Below are 27295 nucleotides of genomic sequence, written 5' to 3'. Positions count from 1 at the left end.
GAGCAGGTTCTCGAGAGGGAAGAGTTGTGGCATATGTTTCAAGAGGTGCTAGCTAGACTAGGCCCTAGACCTGAGGTGGATCAGCCCATCCATGCCCAGGTAGTGGAGTCCCATCAACAGATTCTAGAGAAAAAGAGAGAGAGAGATCTTCTAGAGGGAGAGAGGTCCCAGTGGACCAGGATCCAACTAACATGGGGCACATGAGGGACTTGATGAGGTCCAATCCTGCTTTCTTTGATGGTAAAGGTACTAGTCTTGAGGCAAAGACTTGGCTTATCAGTATAGATCAGTGTTTCACCATGTATCCATATGGTAGCAACACCAAGGCGAGATGCGCTATCATGCATCTCAAGAGTTTCACATTTGTATGGTGGTGGTTAGAGGAGGAGAGGATCGGTGTGAATATTAACATCATGTCATGGGAGATCTTTCTTGAGATATTCAGGGCATGATTTCTCTCACCCTAGTGGAGGCAGTCGTGTGCAGACAAGTTCTATGCTCTACACCAGTTTGGGTTATCAGTAGATCAATTTGAGCATAGGTTCTATGAGCTCAAACAGCATGTTGGGATCGGCAATGATCACGCTATGCTTGTTCAACACTTCTTGAGGGGTCTTAATGACCGCATCAATGGAGGAGTGAGATTTTTTGAGCTTGTTTCAGTAGAGGTAGTCATGGAAAAAGCTAGGCTGGTGGAGAAGAACCTTAGTCGTGCTCATGGAAGATAGTCTAGAGTTTAGCTTAGGAGTGATCCTTTCAGTGGTTCTAGAGGGAGAGGGAATTAGTCCCAGACTGTTGCACCTCTTAGGGGTCCCCAAGCACCCGCTAATGGTGGTCAGCAACAACAGCCGCACAGACTGAAGCAGTCTCAGGGCCAGCTAGGTGGCAACTCTTAGTTTTGGAAGAATAGGAATTAGCAAAGGAGTGGGCAGACCTTTCCAGGGTAGTCCTCTTAGGGTGCATCTCAGACCCCTAATGGGGAGAGCTTTTAGCAATCTAGTGGGTCATCTGGGAGTAGAGAACCTGTTAGAGGAGCTTGCTTCTCCTATGGTTAGTTTGGCCACAAATCTACTCAGTGCCCTCAGCATCCTCACTAGATGAGTAGCCAGAGGCCAGCTGCATCAGAGCTGACAGTGGGGGATGCAGGTAGATCCCATAAAGTATTTCCAATGGTGGATGACTGCTAGGCTGAGCATCAAAGTACCATGATTGAGACTATAGGTGTGTTTTGTGGTAATCCTATCTCTATACTTTTTTATTTTGTTGCTTCAGATTCTTTTATTTCTTCATCCATTATGGAGCAGTGCAGGCTCATGTCTACTAAGAAGGCGGATAGTTGGCTACTGATATGCATGTGTTTGTAGATGCCTTCGTTCCCAATTGTGAGTTGGACCTAGGACCCTTTGTCACTTTAGTTGACCTTCGATTCATTCCCTTGGGGTCCTATGGAGTTGTGTTGGGGATGGATTGGTTATCATCTCATAGAGTTCGTGTAGATTCTTGTCTGAAGATAGTAGAGTGTTTGGATGACCATGGTAGGAGAGTGGGGATTGTTAGAGTTCAGCAATCGATAACCTTACATATGATTTCCGCTATGCAACTTAGGCGGTGCATGCATCAAGGGTGTTATCTTTTTGTAGTTGCTCTTGAGGATGTGGATGAGGAAGAGAGTCAAGAAATCACTCTTGATGGTCACCTCATTCTTTGAGAGTATGCTAATTTGTTTCCTTTGGATATTCTCGGTATGCCTCCAAAGCGAGACATGGATTTTTGCATTGACTTGGTTCCTAGTGCGGAACCTATTTCGAGAGCACCATATTGGATGACTACTTAGGAGTTGAGTGAGTTGAATTTGTAGGTTGGGGAGTTGTTGGTGTTTATGGTGAAAATAGAAACAACAATATTGAAAGACTAAATGAAATCAACCACAAAACGCTAGCCTAACAACAACAAAGATCCACCATAACATATGAAGATTACCTAAGACAATGCAAATCAAATGAAATCACAAAGATTATACCATCACATGTCCAATAGGGTTTGGATCTCCATTCTTCCTATCTCCATTGATCTTGCTTGATATATTTGCTCTCAGATTTTATATGTGCACAAGAGCTCAACAAAGAACGGAAAAGTTGTTGCAAGTAGGCTCGATTGCATATGCATGTTCGAAAGTGTGTAGTTGAGTAATCATTGGGGGGTTGATAATGAAGGAAGCATCTCCTTATATAGAAGACACTAAAAGAAATGGAGGGATAAGATTGAGAGGTGTAAAAGATAAATGGTCAGCTATGATTAAAGGGTAGGTAGAGAAAATAAGAAAATAATGAGAGGGAAGGTATTGTAGGAATTAAGAGATGAATGACATGTGTCATAGGTAGAAAAGGTTAATGAATTAATTAAATAAATAAAGATTTATTTAATTAATAGAAGAAGTGGGATTAATTAAATAAATAAGAGTATTTATTTAATTTAGGATAAAGATAATTTAAATAAATAAATGTATTTATTTAAATGAGAAATAAGGCTAGAAGAGGATAAATGAATTAATTAAATAAATAAAGATTTGTTTAATTAATATAAGAATTAGGCTAAAATAATTAAATAAATAAAGATGTTTATTTAATTAGATAGGACAATTTTAGGTGTCTACATTTTGCCCCTCTTTGAGACAATGCAGCTTGTCGCGTTGTTTCAAAGAAGATAAGATGAACTAATACAAAGTTGCCCCAAGATGGGAATGATATGCCCCCTCAAGAGATTGGATGAAAATATCTAAAAAAATTGCAGACAATCTCTCAATAAGAAAGAAAGGCTAGAATGGACTGACAAGATAGAATAGAGTGACAGAGTCATAGGATAAAGAAGAGTGACTCGGGAAACGAGGGCTAGGGCTAGGGTAGTCTATAAGATAGACCACAAGGGGAAAAACTCCTCATTGTCATCCACACATCCAAGAGATCAAAGTGCAGAGAGAGAATAGAGTAGCAACAATCAGCAGCGATGGCATTGGTTCACAGATTTGATCGCGTTCACCAATTTTAGAGGCCAGTAGAGGCAAGAGAGCCAATAAGTACCACAAAACCTCCTTGTACTTTATTGCAGTAAATGTTGTCATTAATGCATCCTAGGTAGCGCAATAAATGAATTTTAGGTATGTCAAACAAGGTCAAAAAATGTCGGGGTGCATCTATGCTGGTGCCAAGCGCATCTAGGTTAGCTAGGCACGTCTATGAATGAAAAGGTGTCTATGTCAAATGCGAGCATGTTTACATTGTGCAGGCGCGTTTGTGCTATGTGGGAATGTTTGTGTAGAGCAGGTGCATATATGGAATATGTAAGCGCATTTATTTCTTCAAGGTTGAATCGACAGTTTTGTGATGAACATACATTGTCGATTGGATAAGCTGCTGAGAAGATTCACTCAAGCAGGTCCTCTAGGGAAGACTAGGGTAGATCGAGGCACTTTGTGATGAACATTGAGTACCAAGACATAGTACTTTGTGATGAATAGGGAGTACTAATATGAGCAGCACTTTGTGATGAACATGGAGTGCAAATATGAGCAGCACTTTGTGATGAACAGGGAGTGCAAAAACATGTAGTACTTTGTGATGAACAGGGAGTACCACTAGGATAAATAGAAACACTTTGTGATGAACAGTGAGTGTCACTAAGATAAATAGCGCCATATGATAAATATAAGAACTAGGATAGAAAGCAACATCTTGTGATGAATAGGGAATGCCACTATGACTAACATGATTGATTTACTTGACTATAGAAGTATCTACCTATGCTGGAGTCATGGGAGAGATTCCCATCGACTTAGAGCTTGCGAGCAGAGCTAATAGTTGAAGATAGAGAAACTATTGAGGTTATGGGCCTGCAACATATTATGTATGTGCCTGAGTTTCAGGTGAACATGGGGTTGTTGACTTCACTTGCTGAGAGATGGCACTCTGAGACATGCACGTTCCATTTGCCGATGGGTGAGATGACACTCACCTTGGAGGATGTATACAGGATACTGAGGATACCGATCGATGGGGAGTTGATTCCCTATGATCGAGATGGAGACAGAGGTGCCCTAAGACAAGTGTTTTAGGATCCCAAACTAGAGATAAGGCAGGACACATGGCATGGGATACCATGACATAGACAGGATTGGCACTACCAGCAGGAGTGATCAATGGGTTCCTTTGTCCAAATAGGGCGACATGAGGATTGGCTATGGGATGGGGGAGGAGGAGGAGAGGAGGAGGATGAGACAACTAGGCTCAAGAGATAGAGGGGATAGGAGAGATGATCCTGGGGTGGGTCCTTCTAGGGCTTAGACTCCATCGAGGCTAGTCGACTCTGAGGGAGGGAGTTCATCATAGTCGTAGAGGGCTCCCTATGTATCAATTTTGTACCATTTTGTATGATGATGTAGACACCTTCGGGTGATTGTAGCCATATGATTTTGACATCATTGTATCATGACACTTATGATTATATATATGAGATGATTCATCTTTGCAGCAGCTATATGCATGCGTACCTATGTGATGAGATGTTTCATGATGTATGTTTCTATGTGATGGTTATGATATGGATGCAAATATGTACATGATGAAATGCAATATTTTTTTTGTTCTTTTATGTTTTTAATATGTTATGCCAATGCAAATGTGAATGTATGAAACACAAATGAATATGATAATGCAAATGATTATTTACATGATGAAAATGTAAAATGTGCTAATATGTGTTGTGTGCAGGATGTGATGCAATTGTGATACCTATATGTATGTATGAAATGCTTAATATGTGGTAATGCAGGTGCAACTACATGAAATACAGATATTTTTTGGTGTGTCATTATACTCAGTTAGTGATAGCAGGCTACACAGACTCAAGAAGGATGATGGAGGTTAATCAAGAAATGGGGATGGAAGATAGAAGATATGAAAGTGAAAGAGCTTCTTGTGCATTATCATCATTGAGCTTTATTATGGAAAAATAGGCTATAACAATCGAGGCATATGTTCGACCCAGAAAGTCATTGTACCCATTTGCATGGAGATAAGACAGTCACAAACAAGGAATGCCCCAGTTCATACTAGACTCTTAGTGTCTTCATATCCTTGGACAAGTCAAAGCATTACTAAGAGACAATCCACAGACAGCAAATACAAATAGGTGACGATACCCCATCCTGGCCTTTCTAGTCAAAGACATCCTAGAGATAGAATCTCTAGTCAGAGACATCCCGAAAAAGCTAAAAGACATGTCACCAGAAAGATAAAATCAAAAGAAAACCAAGACTCAAACCCAACATCCACTGTAGTCCTCAAGTTTAGTATCTCTTGTCACTTGTATAAGTCTATTTGATTGTGGTCACAATGTTTACTTTCACAAACAGATAGATATCACTGGACCATAATGTTGTTTGAGTCTGTTGAAATATTTGATTTGTTGAAGCCCATTGTTGCTACCATGTCTCATCAGAAACTGACTGACTCCATGCAATTGATACTTTATTGTGGAGAAGATGAAACCTTTTTGCGGATTGGCGATGCAAATGTTGCTTTATTATGGATTGTGTGCAAATAGACTGAAGAAAACTGGAAGAAACTGTACTCCTTAGAACGTGTGATGTTCTTAGTTCCACACCCATCACTAGACGTAGGATTTGCCTTAGCCATAGATAGGAGCTAATTTATTATGCATGAAAAGAGGGGGAAAAGGGGGTTATTAGGAATGGCTAACCAATCTTAAGTAGATCAATAACAAGCCATGATGGGAATGGGTAAGTTTATTATGGATGAAGAGGTTGTGAGTGTGTGCAAAGTGAAAGGAGGAAAGTGAATCCTGAAGGAGGAAGGGGCAATGTCTCTACGCATGGCATCGGTGACCCAGTTTTCACCATGGTACTTGCCCAGGGTGCCACCAAAGTGGTTTTCACCATTGGATGAATTTATTTCTCTTTACTTTTTGATTTTTTTTATTTTTTTTGTATTTTTGAATTTTTTGATTTTTTTTTATATTTTTGAATTGGGATACTTTGAAAAGCTATGTGTAAAACCTGCGAAGGTGCATGCTATTGATAGGATCCTCCAAAGTTTCACCCTCTATAGTTGAGAGTTGATGTGCACCAGATCCATATGCTGCTATGATGATGTAAGGACCAAGCCAGTTTGGTTCGAACTTGCCCTTCTTCTCTCTGTCTTGCTAATTTTTAGGATTTTCTTTGAGAACTAAGTCACCCACCTCAAATTTGTGAGGCTTCACTTTATGATTGTAGCTGTGACTCATTCATTGTTGATAAGCCTTGAGATGATTAAAAGTAGTTTGTCTTTGTTCATCCAATAGTTCAAGTTCTTGTAAGCGAGAGACCCTGTAGTCTTCATCACTGATAATGTTTTGCAAAGAGACTCGTAAAGAGGGTAACTCAACCTCAATAGGCAAGATAGCTTCAGTGTCATAGATAAGTGAATAGGGTGTAGCTCCTATAGGTGTGCGGATGCTTGTGCGGTAAGCCCAAAGTGCGGGATTAAGTTGGATGTACCAATTACGGCCAGTGTCATCGACTGTCTTTTTCAAGATTTTAAGGATTGTTGTATTAGATGCCTTAGCTTGACCATTACCTTGGGGATAATAAGGTGTGGAGAAATGATGGGTAATATGGAAATGGTCACAGAGTTCACGAACATCCTGATTTTTGAAGAGACGCCCGTTATCAGTTGTAAAGTGGAAAAAATCGAACCCTACTAGTCACTAGGGTTGATGGTTTTCACTTGGGAGAGACTTTACATTCAAAAGAGGGGTTGAAACCCACAAGATCCAATCCCACACAATGCAGTATTGGATTCTAAATGAGTTTCAAGGGTTGTGACATCAAGGATACCCTCTTTTGTAAAGAATGTAGATAGAAAGATTGAACTAAGAATGTATGTAAAGTAGGAAAGATTCGCTTATAAATAGAGATAGGGATATGGGATGAAGCTGCGGACCTGGAATTAGTAGTAAAATGTTGAGACGGTGCTGTTCTACAAATTTGAGCGAAAGTTGACAGGACGATGGTACCCAGTGTGCACACGGTCCTCTGAAAAATCCACGAAACGAAGGGGGATCTGTTCGTCTCTGCACAATGATTCCAGATCTTCAATTACAGCCACGTACCTGCAACCTACACACAGAAAAGAGAGGATGATTGGGGGGTTAGGGATGAGGGGTTTGCCTTTAGGTCAAACCCTGGTTTTGGAATTAACCAAGAAATGAGAATGTTGTAAATGTAAATGTTTGTAATGTAAACAAGTACTGATACCTTGTTGTAAGAATGTTTGTATTCTTACATGCGAAGGTGTAATGTATGTTGTATGTAATGTGTTGTAAGTGATCTCCTCTTCAATGGTTGAATCCTTGTCTTGAATGCAACACCTAGCCTTGAATGGAGACTTAGAATGCTCAATTGCTTGAAGGAATGCTTGAATGTTTGAATGTTTGAATATCGCTTCCGCCTTTTGCGCACATATGTTTTTCCTCTTTTTCTCCCCTTGTAGGAGAGGAAAAGTAGTTTATATACTTTTCAATTAGGGCTGATAGACTGATTTTCCCGACCTTAGGCCGACCAGGAAACATTATTTTCCAATTTACAAACTTAAAGACCCGAAGCCCCATAAGAGACCGGGCCCAAAATAGGGCCAGGGACCAGGGCGCTGGGCGCCCTAGTCCTGAAGGACCAAGGTGTTGGGTGCCATGGTCCCACCTCCTGGGACAGCAAGGTGCAAGGAGGATCAGGCTAGGGTGCTGAGAAATGCAGTTTATGATGTCATGAACAAGTCTCGGTGTCTCCATTCAGGTTCCGTGGTGCATCGCCATCGTGAAGACCCAAATGTAGTCGAAATTGCAAGTGTCGCAATTTTAGGATGCTACATTTAGCCCCCACTTTAGCGGGAGTATAAGCATATGCTCATACTTTCGGTAAAGTACAAGGAAACAACATTGAGAAACTTTCACCATGTCAAGGAGGCAAGATACACCAAGCCCCCAGTGGACTAAGGATCTTACAACTTCGATTGATAAAGTAAAAGGAAAGATCACGAGGGAGAACCATGACTGTCAGTAGTAAGGTTCCCTCACTATGAGTCATGCAAGAAAGATATCAAAAATTTTCAAGGCAAAGCTGAATTTGTCAAGAAATTTTCAAGTATCTTGAAAAGATATGAACGGGATGTATGCCCCCCTACGTTAAAGCGATCGCACATGCCTCACCGGGGGTGATTGCTTTAAGGTAGTGATACATATAAGAAATGAGAAGGGAAAGGAGCACGTTATCACAAGGATTTATCCCCCAAGTGTGAGATAAGCCCAAGGATAATAAACACAAAACACAAAGCACAAGGTGACTTCGCTTTCCTCAGGGTCAGTATGCTGTATGATAATTCATGTATATCATATGTATGTATGCATAATTGTTCTTCATTCCCCAATCAAGGAAGGTCACCTAGAAGAAGGGAACACGTGTCTTTTGAGTCAACATGAGAGAGACCAAAAGAGATCTCAATGGTTTGCATCGTCCTCAAGTAGACAACACTAAGGACAACAAATAGAGGAATGAGAATAACACCTAGAAGAAATAACAAAAGAGATCAAGAGAGCAGGAGAGAGTCTTCTATACTAATGTACTAGTCTAGCACGTCATCTACCGCCCGATCTTGCTGATCAATATTTCAGGAAGGTAGGAAACACGCTAGAGAAGGAACATCCAACACAGCAGATGGAGCTATCACAAGATCCAAACAAGGGCTATGTCATGTTCCGAGCCACGTTGTTCTTGTCTAGGAGCTAGGAAAAATGCATTAGATAAATGGTTATCAACATCAACATATTCATATTCACTATCAGAATGAACAGGAATAACATTTTCATCATGAATAACATTTTCATCTATATCATCATCAAGATTTATAAAAATAGGATCTTTAACTCGCATAGGATCAAGACCATCATGCATCTTATGTTTAGGAGATTTTGGCTCAATTTTCGGCTGAGGAGAAAATGGAATAATACTAGCTGAAGGTGTTTTTGGGGATTGCAAAGTTTGAGAAGCAGCTGCCTGAGCTCTAAGACAACGCTTTCGTCGGCGTTCACGTGCAGAACGATTTCGTCTAGTCTTAGTAGGAAGTTGAGAAGATTGAGGAGGAGCAATGTTCTCATCCTTTTCACTTGGGTGTTTAGGTTGTGGTCTCTTAGGTTGAACAATAGGAGAAGAGGAAGGTCTCTTCTCTCCATAAGAGGAAGGAGGAGGAACTGCTCCATATAAACGAGGAAAATTTGGTTTAGGAAGGAGACCAAGTCCATCATGACGAGGAGGTATAGGTCTACTTTTAGAAATTTTATTAGATATAGACATAGTCACATTCATAGGAATGGGTTGGGAATCTTCTTGAGGAAAGACATTAGTTTTATCTTTCAAAGGAATAACTTCCTTCTCAAAAACGATAGGAATGTCAAGTTTGGGTGTTCTAGGTTCACTTAGAGATAGGATCATATCTTTTTTCCACTTTTGATAAGATTTGAAAAGATGATCACTTCGCGGAGGAAGAGATTGGAATTGTTTAGGCCAAAAGTAATCAATAGGAATGCTAGAAGTTCTTTCAGCTAGTTTAAAGAGACTATGATTGGTAGTAACAACTTCACCATTATGGGGAAATTTCAAGCACTTATGAATAGGAGAAGTAATAGCTTTCATGGAAGACAGCCAAGGATAGCCTAGCTTCACACCAAATTGTTCGGATGATGGAATAATAGAAAAGTCCACATCAAGGGATTTGTTATGGACCTCGATAGGTAATGTAATAGAACCAACTGCAGGAGAAGAAAATGCATCAAATAGTTTCACAACCACATTTGTTTCATCATAGATCACTTGATTCAATTGCAAAGTAAAAAGAAATTCTTCAGTAATGACATTAACCATACAAGAAGGATCAATAAGCACTCCATGGCAAGGTGTATTCTTGACTTTTGCAACTATATATAAAGGACCATCAGGTGCCCTGATAGTTTCACTGGAATCAAATGTGATGGAAGGTTCTTTAGGGATTTTCTGCTGCTCCACAAAGTTAATCACATTAGGAGTCATAGACACAAGATCATCAGGTGAGATAGAGGAATCAGTAGTATCAATCGCATTAGAGGTATGAGAAGGCAATGGATCAGTAAAAATCTGAAGATTTTGGTTAGGAGGAGCTACAGATGTCTTGCCTTTATCATTCACACTAGAAACAAAGATAGTATTATTATCAATCAAATCTTGAATTTTACCCTTCAAAGAAAAACATTTTTCAGTATCATGCCCAGGTTGACGATGAAATTGACAAAAAGATTTGTTATCAAAATAGGGTGAATTAATCTTTGCAGGATCAATTTGCCTTATAGGAGGAAGAGTAAGCACATTTTGTTCCAATAACTTATTCATAATACTATGTAATGATTCATTCAAAGGAGTAAACTTTCTTTCTTTCTTGAAAAACTTAGAAATAGGAGGCACACCTGATGCTGCATTCACATTGTTGTTGATAATGTTTTCATTGAATTTAATTGACTCTCTGTTCAGTTTAAACTTCCCAAATGGTTGTTGACTACTATCACCCTTATCACTTGGAGCCATAGGATTTGCTTGTTCCATCTAGCTCACAGTCAGTTGATAATTGTGAAGAGTTGCGCACAACTGTTGGAAAGAAGTAAACTTAGAAAACTGAAGTTTTTCTCTAATATCTTTTTGTAAATTAGAAATAAAGATTCTTTGAATATCATTGTCAAGTACTGGCAAAGAAATCTGAGCATACAAATGCTTATATCTACCAATGAAATCAGTCACTTTTTCTTTAACACCTTGTTTGCAATGCATTAAATCAATCAAAGTAACTTTAGGACTTATATTGTTTTGAAATTGTTGAATAAAAGCATTTGCAAGTTGTTCGAAAGAAGTAATAGAATAAGAAGGCAACGAGCAATACCATTGTAGGGCTTTATCTCTTAATGTTCTAGTAAACAGTTTTGCAAGCAACCTTTGGTCATAAGCAAAATCGGTACATATTGTTTGAAAGGTCTTAACATGTGTTAGAGGATCACCCTTACCATTATAAAGCTCCAAATGTGGAATTTCAACATGTTTAGGGGGAATAGCTCAAACAATGTCAAGAGAAAGTGGGCTCGCAACATCAAATGTGGGCACACTAAACTTAGATTGATTCATAGAGGCAATTTGTTGCTGCAAAGAAGAGACAGTTTGTGCAAGATTGTTAATGGTCACTTCAGTCGAAGAGTTCATATTAGACATGTTAGATTGTGATGGAGGTGTTATTTTATTGAAAGAAGGTAGAGAGTAAGGTGGTGGGACACTATGATAGTTAGTCATAGGAGATGATTGGAAGGGAGGAACACTACAAGGAGGAATGGAATGGTTAAATGATTTGCCCCCTTGTGTCATGTTCATTTGTGGAGATATAATAGGGACACTCATTGAAGGAATGAATGAAGAAGTCGGATTGAATGAAGGAAGAGGGTTGATCGAAGAAGAGGGATTGCCCCCATGACTGGTGATCATAGGGGGAATATCTTGTGTTGAAGTAGTCATTATGTTTGATGTAAAAGTAGGTATACTAGCAATAGGAGTCGTCAAAGGAATAGAATGATTAACTTGAGTAGGAGGTTGTGTATAACCCAAAGTTTCGGCACAACTCTTCATAGGAATCACATTCGAATCCACAATGTGTGCAATACCACGCAAAATATCAATTCCATTCTTATCACTTTGAACCATACGTTTTAGACCCTCAATTAATGAAAGAGCTTCGCTATCGAGGTATTCTTGAGACATCCATTGTCGAAAATCATCAAATTGGTTATCCAATTTTGAAAGTTGTTCTACAGAAACCTCATGGAGAGCTTCTTCATCATTAAGAGGATTAGAGGAATTACCCATGTCCTCGTTAAAAAGGCCATTCAAATTAGGTTCCATCTCCTCGGTAATTACACCTTGGAAAGACTTAATTCTAAGGCTTCGTCTAACGGGAATAGTGTAAGTAGGGCTTATTGTTGTAAAACTCATGCACTAAAGAGAGAGAGAAGATTTTGAATTTTAGAGGTAGCAAATTTCAATAAAATCAGCCAATCTCCTAGATTTAAGCTATTAAATACAATCAGGACAATCTCCTGAAATTTCAGAAAAAATGTCTGGGACCGTGGCGAACGGAGTGCACACGGTCCTCGCAACTTTTTTCGAAATTTTCAGGGATGAAAGTTATGATGATTTTAAAGCTAATCTGAAAAAATTGAGTGATTTTACGATCTGTAAATAGGCCAAATTAAAGTTGCAATCTCGAAATTGAACCCTACCAAGATTGTTGAAAAATGTAAAATTTGAATTTTGAAAAAGAGAGGGAAATTGAAATTTTGAATTTTATGATTTTAGAGGGAATGCTGAAAGCAATGCAAGCTTTGAAATTTAAAAATTGACTCAATTTCATGCAAAATTCGAATTTGAAAGTGGAAATCAAGGTTGTTGCAATTAAACACTTAATTTCAAAAGTCACAAACTGCAAAAATTTGAATAAAGTACTGAAATTTCGAATAAATGCCAGCACACTTTTCAGATTTAGGACTGTAAGAAACACAATTTTGACACAAATTTCAATTTCAACAATTTTTGAATGATTAGAAGCCTCAATCCAAGCAATTGCTAAACCAACTTTGACTTTAATTTTGAAAGTGTTAGAATTGATAAAATCGGCCAAAATTCTAGATTTTAGCAGAAAAATACAGTAAGATCTAGCTCCCAAAATTTTGAAAAAAATGTCGGGGACGATGGCACTCGGGGTGCACACAGTCCTCGCAACTTTTTTCCAAATTTTCAGGGATGAAAGATATTGTGATTTTGTTGCAGAATCCAAAGTTACAGCCAATTTAGAGGTGTTTTGATTAGTGAAATTATCAGTCAAAGGTTGAATCAAGAGGGTTTTAAAAATTAGGGTTTTGACACTTAACCACTTAATTTTCAGAATTAAAGCACAAATATGAATTAATAATTTGCAATAGAAGGGTAGATCTGAAACAAGCATTAACAATTAAGCATTTCACAAGCTCAATTACTAAAAAGAAAATTTTAGGGTTTTTATGCAATCAACCTCTAAAATTTGCAAAAGATCAAACATGGAAATGTAATTAAGGAAGCAAATTTTTCAGATCTAACCATGAATAATCAGATTGAGGATGTTCACGTCGGGTTCACCAAAATGTAAAGCGGAAAAAATCGAACCCTAGTAGTTCTCCCCTCCCCAACTCCAAGGAGAGAGAAGGGAGAGTCACTAGGGTTGATGGTTTTCACTTGGGAGAGACTTTACATTCAAAAGAGGGGTTGAAACTCACAAGATCCAATCCCACACAATGTAGTATTGGATTCTAAATGAGTTTCAAGGGTTGTGACATCAAGGATACCCTCTTTTGTAAAGAATGTAGATAGAAAGATTGAACTAAGAATGCATGTAAAGTAGGAAAGATTCGCTTATAAATAGAGATAGGGATATGGGATGAAGCTGCGGACCTGGAATTAGCAGTAAAATGTCGAGACGGTCCTGTTCTGCAAATTTGAGTGAAAGTTGACGGGACGATGGCGCCCGGCGTGCACACGGTCCTCTGAAAAATTCGCGAAACGAAGGGGGATCTATTCGTCTCTGCACAAGGATTCCAGATCTTCAATTACAGCCGCGTACCTACAACCTACACACAGAAAAGAGAGGACGATTGGGGGGTTAGGAATGAGGGGTTTGCCTTTAGGTCAAACCCTAGTTTTGGAATTAACCAAGAAATGAGAATGCTATAAATGTAAATGTTTGTAATGTAAACAAGTACTGATACCTTGTTGTAAGAATGTTTGTATTCTTACATGCGAAGGTGTAATGTATGTTGTATGTAATATGTTGTAAGTGATCTCCTCTTCAATGGTTGAATCCTTGTCTTGAATGCAACACCTAGCCTTGAATGGAGACTTAGAATGCTCAATTGCTTGAAGGAATGCTTGAATGTTTGAATGTTTGAATATCGCTTCTGCCTTTTGCGCACATATGTTTTTCCTCTTTTTCTCGACTTCTAGGAGAGGAAAAGTAGTTTATATACTTGTCAATTAGGGCTGATAGACTGATTTTCCCGACCTTAGGTCGATCAGGAAACATTATTTTCCAATTTGCAAACTTAAAGACCCGAAGCCCCATAAGAGACCGGGCCCAAAATAGGGCCAGGGACTAGGGCACTGGGCGCCATGGTCCTAGGGGACCAGGGCATTGGGCGCCCTAGTCCTGAAGGACCAAGGCGTTGGGCGCCATGGTCCCACCTCCCGGGACAGCAAGGTGCAAGGAGGATCAGGCCGGGGTGCTGAGAAATGCAGTTTATGATGTCATGAACAAGTCTCGGGGTCTCCATTCAGGTTCCATGTTGCATCGCCATCGTGAAGACCCAAATGTAGTCAAAATTGCAAGTGTCACAATTTTAGGATGCTACATCAGTGATGATGGAAACAGGAATACCATATCGACAAATGATATAGTTGAGAATGAATGTAGTAATTTATTTTCTAGTGACTTGTGTAAGAGGCACCACTTTGATCCATTTTGTGAAATACTTTGTGGCAGTGATGATGAATTTATGACCATTGAAAGATGGAGGGTGATTCTTGCCTATGAGATCGAGTCCCCACTGACAAAAGGGCCAAGGAGTCATAATTGGTTGAAGTTCTTGCGCTGGCGCATGGATGAGGTCTCCATGAAGTTGACACTACTTACATTTCTTGACAAACTGATATGAGTCTTTTTCCATGTTGGGCCAGTAATATCCAATCCTCATGAGTTTCTTGGCTAAGGTAGGACCACTAGAATGTGGACCACATATCCCTTCATGTACTTCACGTAACTCATTCTGAGCTTCGTCACTTTCTAAACATCTAAGAAGAGTTCCATCTAGACCTCAACGGTATAGGATATCAGCTAAAATGACATATCAAGAAGATTGGCGAATGAAAGTGGGTTATTGGATAGGTCAGGAGGAAGGGTATTGTCGCGAAGGTATGTGAAAATGGAACCATATAACTGGGACTCAGGACTGACGACACATATCATCTCAGTAGGAGTGATTTCATATGAGGGAATCAAAAGGTTATCCACCAAGAACTCATAGCGGGTCTCATCCTATTGTAGATCAATTAGTGAGGCAATTGTAGCCATGGCATCCGTGGCTCTATTCTTCTCTCTTGGTATCTGCTCAAAGTCTATCTTCATGAACTGTTGTTTCAAGTCATCCACCATTCTTTTATAGGGCATTAATTTCTCGTCCTTTGTTTGGTAGTCATTAGTTGCTTGACGAATTACAAGTTGTCAATCCCCCAAAACATGAAGTTCTTGGATATTCCACTGAACTGCAATCCGTAATCCAGTTGTGAATGCCTCATATTCTGCTATGTTATTAGTGCAGGGAAATGATAATCGATATGATTTTGGTATATAATCCCCTTAAGGAGTTATGAAGAGGATGCCAGCTCCTGCCCCATGCTATGTGTATGAGCTGTCAAAGTATAGTTGCCAAGGCTGTGCATGTGACACTGTTAAATTGGATTCATCTAGAAATTCTAAAATTAGAGGAACATCATCTAACATGGAAGCATCTGCTAACTGATCTACGATAGCTTGTCCCTTTATTGCTTTTCTGTCCACATACTCGATGTCGAATTCACTCAAGAGCATCACCCATTTGGCTAGTCACCCAGTAAGTGTTGCTTTATTGAGAAGGTATTTCAATGGATCGATCCTTGCAACCAACTTAGTTTTATGAGTTAGCATGTAATGTCATAATTTCTATGAAGCAAAGACCACAGTGAGACATGCACGCTCAATTGGTGTTTAGTTAAGCTCATATCCCACCAATGTGTGACTGATATAGTATACTTCCTTTTCTTTACCCTCAGCAACTTGTTGTGCTAAGAGTGCCCCCAGTGTTGTTGAAGTAGCTGATATGTATAGTAATAGAGGTTGATCTGGAACTGGTGGAATCAAAACTGGTGGATTCAGAAGATAATCTTTGAGTTTCTGGAAAGCTCATTGACAATTATCATCCTATTTGAATTTGATGTTTTTATGTAGCAAGTGCTGAAAACGATTACACTTATCTGCAAGTTGTGCTATGAATCTTCATATGGACTGTAGTCTCCCTTGCAAAGATCAAAGTTGACTGATATTTCTTGGTGGTTGCATCTCTAAGATGGCCTTGACTTTTGCTGGATCAGCTTCGATTCCTATTTTTGATACAATGAATCCCAGGAGCTTCTCGGAGGTTACTCCAAAGACACATTTCTTGGGGTTTAATCTTACTTTATACTTTTTCAACCGATCAAAGATGACTAAAAGTATGTCCAATATGTATCTCTATCTATTGATTTACCCAAGAGGTCGTCAACATAATCTTCCATAGTAACGTGCATGAGATCATGAAAGATAGTAGTCATGGCTCTTTGATATGTAGCGCCTACATTTTTTAACCCAAAGGGCATGACATTCCAATAGAAAGTTCCCCAAAGACAAGTGAATGTTGTTTTGTGCTGATCCTCGGATGCGATTTTTATTTGATTATAACCAGAGAATCCATCCATCAAAGATAACATTGCATGACTTGCTGTGAGATCGACAATCAAGTCAATATTTGGTAATGGAAAATCGTCCTTAGGACAAGCTTTATTGATGTCTCTGAAATCTATACATATTCTAATACTACGATCTGGTTTACTGACAAGCACTAAGTTGGAGATCCATTCAGGATAATCAATTGGGCGTATGAATCTGACATCCAATAATTTCTCAAGCTCTGCTTTTGACTAATAATGCCACTTGTGGATGCATCTTTCTTAATTTCTGTTTCATTGGTTTTGCCCTCGGTTTAACTGTCAAATGATGCATTACCAAATCCGGATCCAATCTAGGCATATTAGCATATGACCATGCAAAGTTGATTTGTCATTCTGTGAAGAAACTTATGAATTTTGACCTTTCTGACTCTGTCAAAGATTGAACCAGGAATATGTTGTGTGGAACTTCTTCTATGCCAATGTTTGTTCTGATAGTCTCCTCTACCAACATGGATGACTTTTCCACATATGATGCTGGCAGAATGTTGAGCCTTCCATCTTCGGGTACCTCAGAGAGGTTTTTGCCCTCAGATATGTCCTTTCTTTTTACTTTTTGGGATCAAACAGCGCCACAATGTGGTTTTTGCCATAAGACCCTTTGTTTGTTTTTATTTTTATATTTTTGCGACTGGAAGGATCGACACCCTCACCAAAATATGCCACGCTATTGAGTTCTATAGTGTATCCCGCTTTATGGTCCCTAGGGGGAAGATCATCTTGTACGCCAAGATAGTCAATAAAAGCTTCATCATTTTGGAATGTGTCAAACTATGCAGGTCCTTCATGGTCTCAGTCAATAAGTTGGTAGTGAACAAGGGGAAGGCCTTTGATGTCTTCAAAGTTAGCGGGGCTAAGAGTGAAGATGCAATTATATTCAGGTATGTCAAGGTGGTTATCAAGGTCATCGTTGGCACTCTCCTCATCAGTCTCGATCATGAACGAATCAAAATTATCATCACTAGTAGCGTATTCTGGGACAGGTGTTCTCATTCTTTGTGATTTCAACCTAGGACCTAGAGGCAAGGACTGTATGGGATCCTTCGGGGTTGTTTCTTGACCAACTTTGAATTTTCTATAAAATTCCTCTTCTTCTGTGGGTTCATCTGGTTCTCTGAATGTCTCGGTGAGCTCATAGTCACTGGCAGATTTGTCTGAACCCCATTCCCATTCATTGGAGTTCGTGGAATAGCGATTCTCTTGTTGAATTTTGGCAGCTTTGATTTGTAATGCTTCTACTGTCGTTTGAGTGTGGACCTTAGAAGTCATGAAACCAAGTCCCTTCGAGCGTTCCTTTTTGAATGTCAATTTAGGTTGTAAAGGTTCAATGATGCCTTCCTTTCTTAATCCAGGAGGGCTTTTGCCATCATACCCAAATTTTTGTAGGATCTTGAACCCTTTGCCTTTGCCATACTTTTCACATGGTATGCTGATGTGATCTTGTGTATCATTTTCAAGGTCTTTGTAAAGCATTTTGTATAAGTCTTCCTCTTCCAGTTCACCCCATCTTTGAAAGATAGTAGGGTCCCATTTGAGTATAATGATAGATACCTACTTATTAGGATGTGGTCTTCCATATTCTTTTGGTGAACTCATGACTTGTTGTAAGTACATGGTTTGATTCAAAGTTTATTCACCCGTGCCCTTGTCCTGGAATTTTCCTTTAAGCTCACCTTGTTTTGAGGTCAAAGGTTTTAATGATTTAGGATCAATGTATGTAGAAGAAAGAAAAACTTCACGATTACTGGGCATGATCGTCTCAATTTTTGGTCTCAAGTTATTTCAATATATGAATGGATTAGGATCTCCATTAATTGTTATCTCAACTCCATTGTGAGGAAACTTAATGCATTGGTGATATGTATATGGGACTACCCTCATTTCATGAATCCAAGGATGTCCTAGTAATATATTGTATGTGAGATCTAGGTCTAGGACTTGACAAACCACATCCTTCGTAACTAGCCCAACTTTGAGAGGTAAGGTGACTATGCCCTTGGATGAACATTCTTCATCATCATATGCCTTGATGGTAATTTTGTTTGTAGAATTCATAGCTTTATCAGAATATCCCAATTGTTTAATAGTGCTCAATGTACAAATGTTTAGACCTGCTCCTCCATCTATCAGGACTCATTGTATTTGATGTTTGTGTATGAAGGCTTCAATGTGTAAAGGTGTGTTATGTGGCTGACTTACGAAGGCATCGCTAGCTTCTGTGAATGTAAGGGAGTGTGGAATGGAAAGGTATCCCACCATGGCTTGAAACTGGTCCACGTTCAAATTAGTAGGGATAGAAGTGTCTCTCAAGATTTTATCAAGAATGGCTTTATGTGCAGGGATATGCGTAAGAGCTCAAGGATGGAGATGAGTGCGGGTGTCTTCTCTAACTATTCTACAAGGTCATACTCAGGCTTGGTTGATGAGGAAGTGGTATTTTTAGCTGGAACACCTTGCAAAGTGAATTTACCTCGACGAGTTGTAACATTACATTCAGAGGTAGGTTCGGAAGAAGATCCAATGCCTTTTAGGACAATCTTGGGTCTTTGGGTAGATTTCTTAGGCATTTTGTCCTTGATGATAATGGTAGAAACATAATTGTCCATTGAAATGTGATTGATACTTGAATCATAGTTATAAGATGCTCTGGTATACTTGGTTTGGTCATCTGTGGCTTTAGATTTTCCTTTGTCATGCTTTGGGAATGGTTCCTTAAACATCTCATGTTCTTGATTGGATGAATGTCCTTCAATCTCAATGTCACCTCTATCAATAAGATCTTGTATGATGTTCTTCAGTCGATGGCAATTTCCTATCTTATGACCCTTGCTCTTATGAAATTTGCAATACTTATCATCATTCCACCAATTTGGTTTGACCTTTGGTTCATATGGAGGAAAATCTGGAACTGTGATTACCTTGTTTGCCACTAGCTTCTTGAAAACTGACTCAAGTGGTTCTCCCAATGGAGTGTACTTCCTTCATGACTTTGAAGTTGTTTGAGTATTCACTTTATTGTTTATAGAGCTTGATCCAGAAAAAATGATTTTAGGTCGCACTGTATTGGCATCCATAACACCATCATTGACTGTGTTCTTGTTTTTATTCCAAAATCTCGGCTTATCTTTTCCTTTAAAGTCATCTTTGTTTTCCTTGAATATCTTAATGACTCCTTGTTCAATTAGGACCTTCTCTGTTGCTAATCCTTTTTCAATGACGTCCCTAAAAGTGGACAAACAAGATTTTCTTAGGTCATAACCAATGTCTTTATTAACATTTTGGGTGAACATCTCTACCATTTATTTTTGTGGAATTTCACAAGAGCATCTGCTGGCTAGATTCCTCCATCTTTGAAAAATGATGAAAAAGACTCTCCATCCCTTTGCTTGGTGTTGCACAAAGTAGTGACTGATATGTCTATCTCTATGTTGTATGAGAAATGTTGGATAAATGCCTCTGCTAAGTCACCCCAATACTTAATTCCAGGTGGGAGTTGAGAGAACCATTCCATAGCTTGATCACCTAAGCTTTGTGGGAATAATCTCATCAAATATGTCTCTTCTTCTGCTACTTCAATGCAAGCTATGAAAAACTGTCTTATGTGTGCCTTAGGATCCCCTTTTCCTCTGTACTTATCAAACTTAGGTATCAAAAAGTGTGTAGGAAATGGAGGCATTGGAATGCTTTTGTCAAATGGATAGGGACATATGTCTCTCATTGTGTAAGTTGGCTTTAGTGTATTTATGTCCTCCATTTTCTTTTGTAAATCCTTGATTTGTTGTTCCAAATTATTCTTAGGTGGAGAGCGACTTCTTGGACCATACCCCATACCTGAACCACTGGGTGGAGGAGGAGCGTGTTGCATATATGGATGATATTGATCATACACATGTTCATATGGAGGGGGTCTATAATGATTCTGCGTATATGGACCACTTGGTATAGAGTCATGATGAGGAATGGAATATCTATTTTGTCCATGTATACCATACTCTATAGGCATGTCATGAGTTTGTTCTAATGTGTTGCCCCCAAATTTGATGCATGGTTTCCTTGTGTCCAAATTTTGAGCATGCTTTTGAATATCCAATTACTTTGGTGATTGGTCCTTAGCATTGGTATGTGATTGAGTATACTTTTCTGCATAAGACTTCCATAATGGTCTGCGAAGGTGAGTATCATATGCTTGACTGTCTATGTATGGGAACTCTAGTTTTTGAAACAAAGATGATGGTGATTCAAGCACCATATGTGGTCCTCTATTGCCTCCACTATTAGGCCTCCTTTGATCCATGTTGGAGTGAGTTTGTTGCAAAGGTATATTTTCCATTATTTGAGACATGTCAAAATCATGAGGTATCTTGGCTCCACTTTGTGCCATCACTTGTAGAAAGTATTGTCTATCTCTCATCATTATTTCCTCAACCAATCGATTGAAATGGGGATTCATAATGGTGTCTTCCACTTCTACTAAATGTACAAAAAAGTTGTCCATATTATCATTGTGTGTATCATTGTTGTTTGTAGTGTCCATGTTCTCAACATTTGGAATGTTTCTATAGGCATCCATGTCAGGTAATGTAGTATGATCAGAATTGAAAAAGATATCATTGTCATATTCATAGGAACTCATGTTTGCGGACTCTTGAGCCTCTTTAGCTTTTCTCCTAGAATTTTGGGAACGGGTTTCAACCATGAACTAGGTATTGACCAAGATCTGTGAGACTAGATGAAAATGGAAAGAGTATGGAAGACTAAGAGTTGGATGGAATGTAAATGAATCTGAGGTGTACTTGCAATGTCCAAAGTGTAAGACCAAGTATGTATGTAGTAGAGTAGGTGTGGCTTCCAAAGAGATGATAGTTTCTCTTGATGAGGTAAGTTGACCTTGACTCTACGTAAGACCAAATGAGACCCAAAACTGATAGACCTTGATGAGGGACCACTTAGCAAAATGTTGTTGTATGTAGTGTGTTGAAAAAGTATGATGAGGACAAGCAAGTGACCTTTTGACTCAAGTTTAGACAAATGTGAATGTAATGTAAGGTGTAAAGCAATGATGGACTTTGTGAGACCCAAAGATAGGTTGAATGCTAGATGAAAACCTGAAGAGATAGCTTAGGAAGCTCAAAAATTCTGAAACTAATTGCTCTTGTTTGTTGGACTGTAAATTTTTCCAATTTGTGAAGTTGTTGTTGTGACCAAATCTGAATTTTTTGACTGCTTTTCATGACAAAAGGACACAATGATGATGAAGACTCTGTAGACACTTAAAAATAATTATTTTAATTATTTTTAATTCCTTGCATAATTAATTAATTAATTATGTTAATTCAAATTCCTCTCAATATTAATTAAATATAATTAATATTGTCACTATAGCATATGATTGATTTATTTAATAAATCAATCCCTTTCTTTATTCTTCTAAAAAAACCAAATCCTCAAAAATCTTCCTCTTAGCTAATTAATTTCAATTAATTAGTTAACCTACATGATTCCTACAAATCATCTTCTTAATTCATCATTAACCTAATAAATTCTTCTAGAAACTCCCTAAACTCACTTAACATTATTCTTCTAACTTTTTATTCCCTCCACTCATTCTCTCTCCTAGTCAAATTCTCCTACAAATATTAATCTCATATAACATTTCCTCTAATCCCTCTCCTAATGAGTCGTTAATGATTAATCATCATGATTAGCCACAAAGTCAACTCTTTGTCTTTTTCATCCAGCCACTAGTTTTAAATGCTCTTTTCTTAGGTGAATGTAAGATTTTCGAAATCACACATTCCTCTAGGCATCCCCTCTCCCAAAGAATTTTTAATTCTTTTTTATTCCTCCAATCCCCATGATATCCTTTTTTGGAGAATTTTTAATTCCTCCAATGCATCTTGTCGAGTGTGGAGATACGAAATGCCTTTAAGGTATATTTCTTGGTCTCCACACTCTCTCTTGGACCTTGTGTGAGCTCACAAGTAAATTTTAGCCTTTCATCTCGAATTCATCCTAGCCATTCATTTTCCTCTCCTCTTCTTACAAAATAGGGCTCCATCCTTTCATTCAAAACATCTCGAAATCCAGTAAGCTTATGCTGCCCTTTTGAGCCCAGGAAATCATCTTGGCAGCTTCATCATTTTCATCCTTATCATCCTCCTGAAATCCATTTCATATTGTGCACATCATTGGAGAGCCATCCACATCTAGTAATCAAAGGAGCACATCAAGTGGAGCATTATCAAGGGGTGCCTTCACTTCATCAAGCTCAATCTGAAGGAGAAGGTAAAATAGCAAGGTAAAATGGTCTTTTCATGCTATTTTAGCATTTTGCAGGTTTAATTTGTTATGTTTTGATCATTTAACCTTCTAATCTATTTTCCCCTCTTCATTTTGGCACATCCGGTGGGACCCACATCTCTAAGAACTAATGTTTTTTTAGGTTTTTGTGAGTTGTGAGACGCAGGTTTCAGAATAGCGTGACTACAAAAAAAAAAATCTTTTTTTTGCAGGTTCCAGAATAGCGGTTATGTATTTCTGCGCAACTTCTTTTATGTTTCTATTGTGTTTTTGTTTCTATTCTTTTTTTGTTTCTGTTTCTGTTTCAGCATGATAGCTCTGCGATTAGCGCGAGCATTTTTGTGGAAATGTGAATTCCTATTATCTGATCTGTTATTTGCTCTGTTATCTGCTCTGTTTAATTATAATCTATGTGAAAGTAGGAGAGTATGCTCTTGTCTATATAGACAATCAGAAATCTAGACCTTTCACTTTTTTATTTTGTTTAGCGCGACTGTATGCTTTGACCGCATGAAAGTGTGAAAATAGGAGAGTATGCTCTTGTCTATCTAGACAATCAGAAATCTAGACCTTTGACACTTTTCTATCTGTTTAGTGCTACTGTCTGCTCTTTTAATCTGTCTGAAATTTTTAGGTGCTAACTGTAGTCTGCATTTTTATTTTTATTTATTTCCTATTATCCGCTCTGTTTAAATATAATGTCTTACCATAGGAAAGTGTGAAAGTAGGAGATTATGCTCTTGTCTGTCTAGACAATCAGAAATCTGGACCTTTGACATTTTTTTTATCCTGTTAAATTTAGGGTTTCTTCTCTGTTAAATGTAGTTTTAAAAAAAAAAAAATTGTTTTTTCACCATATCTTCTTTATCTCAACTCCATTTTCCTCCAAACTTCACCAGATTCTCTGCATTGCCATTTTCCACATTTCCTTCCTTGGAGGCCTTATCCCAAAAATCTGCTTTTTGAAGCCCAAAATCTCATATTTCTCTATTTTTAGGGTTTGCCATAACTTCTTCCCCTTTTATCCAATCACCTCCAAATTTTTCCCATATTATCCATCTCCAACTTTTTTTTCTTTGCCCCTCTTTGACAAATTTTCCCATTCCTTCATCTCTCCTCCAAAATCCCCATTTTTCGCTTGCCTATCCCTTGGAAAGTGGCAAAAACCTAGTCAAACCCCATTTACCCATCAAAGTTTTCTTCAAATCCACATGTCATTAGTAAAAAAGTTTTTACTCATGTTTTTCTATTCATTCCCAAAAAATCATAAAAATTAATATTTTTGTCATTTTGTTGTTTTTTGCAGGACGCTTGTTGAAGACTCTATTTTTCCAAACTAATCAAATTGTTTTGCAGGACACTTGTTGAAGACTATTTTTCCAAACTACTAATCAAGTTGTTTTACAAGACACTTTTTGAAGACTCCATTTTTCAAACTACTAATCAAGTGGTTTTGCAGGTTGCCTAGCCGATTCAACCAAATATTGTGCATTTATTTAAATGAGGCACCTATATATTAATTAAAATGTAATGAACCATTGTCTTTTGTGTATTTAAGAAAAGCGTAAAGGTAGGAAAGTATGCTTTCGTCTTACTAGATGATCAAAAATCCAGACCCTCCAACCTTTTCTTGTTTGATTGTGTGTTTACCTCTAGCGGGCCTACCCTCCCAACTTGCTCTTTGAGAAGGTAAGAAGGGAATAACCAAAGTGAGTACACCCAGACCTGGGGTTCCCAACTCACTATAATAAATAGGCCATTAACTATGAAAGGGTTAATGGTTGGGGCTATATGAGAGTTCACTCTCACATTGGATGCTTAGTAGGATCCTAAAGATCTCAATCACGCTTGCGTGACTACTTAGTTCTTGGTGCTTCGTTGGGCTATAGACCTCAATTGCACTTATGCAACTTTGAAGGGTAGCTCCTAATGGGAAGACTTACTAAACACCTTGTTCATAGTGGCCAAAAACCTTCTAGTCATTGGTGCAGGAGGTCAGACCTCTGAAGCGGCCCATATTCTTACGACCCTTAGTAGAGACACAAAGTTCGCCATGAAGAGTTTTCATGGGAATTGATGCTTGGCTGCCCTGAGAAGTGAGTACCGTGGAGGGGAGCCAGTGGGGTCAAGCATCTAAGTGTCCACTCTGGGTAAGCATAGATGGGAAACCAATTGGGATTCAATGACTATTGTCCTTGTCAGCCTTAAGAATGTTGTATATGAGCATGAGTGTCTTTGATATAATATGCATTTGATCACTATGTTTGCTTTGTTTGATACATACTTGCCAAGAGTAGATTAAAAACACATCACTATCCCCAAACACTTTGCAAAAATATTTGTCAAGACACAAACAATTGTCCAAGTCATTACCCACACAAAGTCCAAAATTGCATCAAAACTCTGTCTGTCCCATTTTTCAGAAGCCTAAGAGAGAAGCTAAGAGTCCATCATCTCCATTAATATTCAAGTTTGTCCTTTGAAACACCAACAATCATCCAAATCAGGGTGGTCGTATCCCTTCATACAACTTGCCATTTGAATCGATCCTTCATGTTCATACCAAAGACAACCTAGTCATCAAATTTCTTCTAAACCATCACTACCATAACTTCTTCATCAATCATCCTCAAATTTCTTAAATCCTTTCATCCTCAATTTTCTTAAGTCCTTTCATCAAAAATTTCTTAAATCCTTTCATCACAAATTTCTCAAGTCTTTTCATCCTCAAATTTCTTAAATCCTTTCATCACAAATTTCTTAAGTCCTTTCATCCTCAAATTTCTTAAATCTTTTCATCACAAATTTCTTAAGTTCTTTCATCACTTTTTTCCTTAGTCTTTTCATCACAAATTCATGTATGGTCACAACTCGATCCCAAAAGAAAAAGATGGTTGAACAACAATATGGCATGCCAGAAATTGGTGTCCTATATGAAGATACCACACAAGATCATACACAAAGTGGGCAACCTAGCGATCAAGATCAAAGTCAAAATCTTGACATGGTTAACCAAGATGAACTTTGTCCGGAAGTACAAACTTTCCTAGCAGATTCTTATAACCAAGAGATGATGGAAAAGTTTATTAAACACAATCCTACTACACTTCTGAAAACTCTCCTTGAACATGGAGCTCAACTTCCGCCTGAATTTAATGGATCTGCTCTCACCCAACAACCGCAAGGAGACCTCACTCCTACATAAAGTGTTGCACCTACTATTCAAACTCAATCAATTGCAGCCCCATCAATCATCCAAGCTCAATCAATACCACCCACAGTACCTCCCACCGTGGTCTCCATCCCACCTTCTTCCTCCTTACCATCCATACCACTATCAAATCCGATCTCATCTATTCTCCAACAAACTTCTATACCACCTCCTTCTATTCAACCACATATTTCTATTCCACAAACTTCCCTTCCTCCCAACAATGTCACAAATTTTATTCGGGCCGTATTCAATCCCATCACAACAGTTGGCGGACCGCAACCAACTGTCCCTCAAACCCCAGTGACATCGGTCATCACATCCCACGTTCCCACCTACTCATCATATCAATATATTGGTGGTGGTGCACCTTCTTTGGTTCATCTAATTCTTGGGGCAAATACAATTCATCAATATCAAAGTCCACAACAAGACCTCATCAAGGAAATTCAAGACATGAAGAATATCATCAAGGACATGAAACAAAGGACTAATAAAAGGAAAACTTACTCGTTCGAAGAGTTTTTCCCTTTTCCTTACGACCCATCTATATCAGTTGCACCATATCCCCCAGGATTTGAGATTCCTAAATTCACCAAGTATGAAGGCAAAGGAGATCCCCGCAACCATGTCCGAGAATTCCACATCTTATGCCAAGAAGTCTCCTATAGTGACCTTTATCTTTGTAGACTCTTTCCCAAGAGTCTCACGGGAGATGCCTTGGCATGGTTCTCATCTTTACCATGAGGTTTTATTATCTCTTTTCCAGACTTGGTAGAAAAATTTGTGGCCCACTATGCATACAACATGGGTAATGATGTATCTATGATGGACTTATGTAATACAAAACAAAGGCCTAGAGAAACCTTCGCCAATTTCCTACAAAGATGGCGATATCTTATCAAGAAATTCCAGTGGGACATGCCAGAACAACATCAAATTGAGCTATTCCAAAAGAACTTGGTGCCTGAACTTTCAAGACCTTTAATATCTCAATGTATCAAATCCTTCCAAAAATTGACAGATAAGGGCCTCGCCCTCGAACGTGTCTTGTTGGAGGAAGGAACCTT

Source organism: Cryptomeria japonica, chromosome 6 (assembly GCF_030272615.1).
Source record: "Cryptomeria japonica chromosome 6, Sugi_1.0, whole genome shotgun sequence".
In the NCBI taxonomy this organism is placed as follows: domain Eukaryota; kingdom Viridiplantae; phylum Streptophyta; class Pinopsida; order Cupressales; family Cupressaceae; genus Cryptomeria; species Cryptomeria japonica.
Note: the sequence above shows the minus strand (reverse complement) of the source record.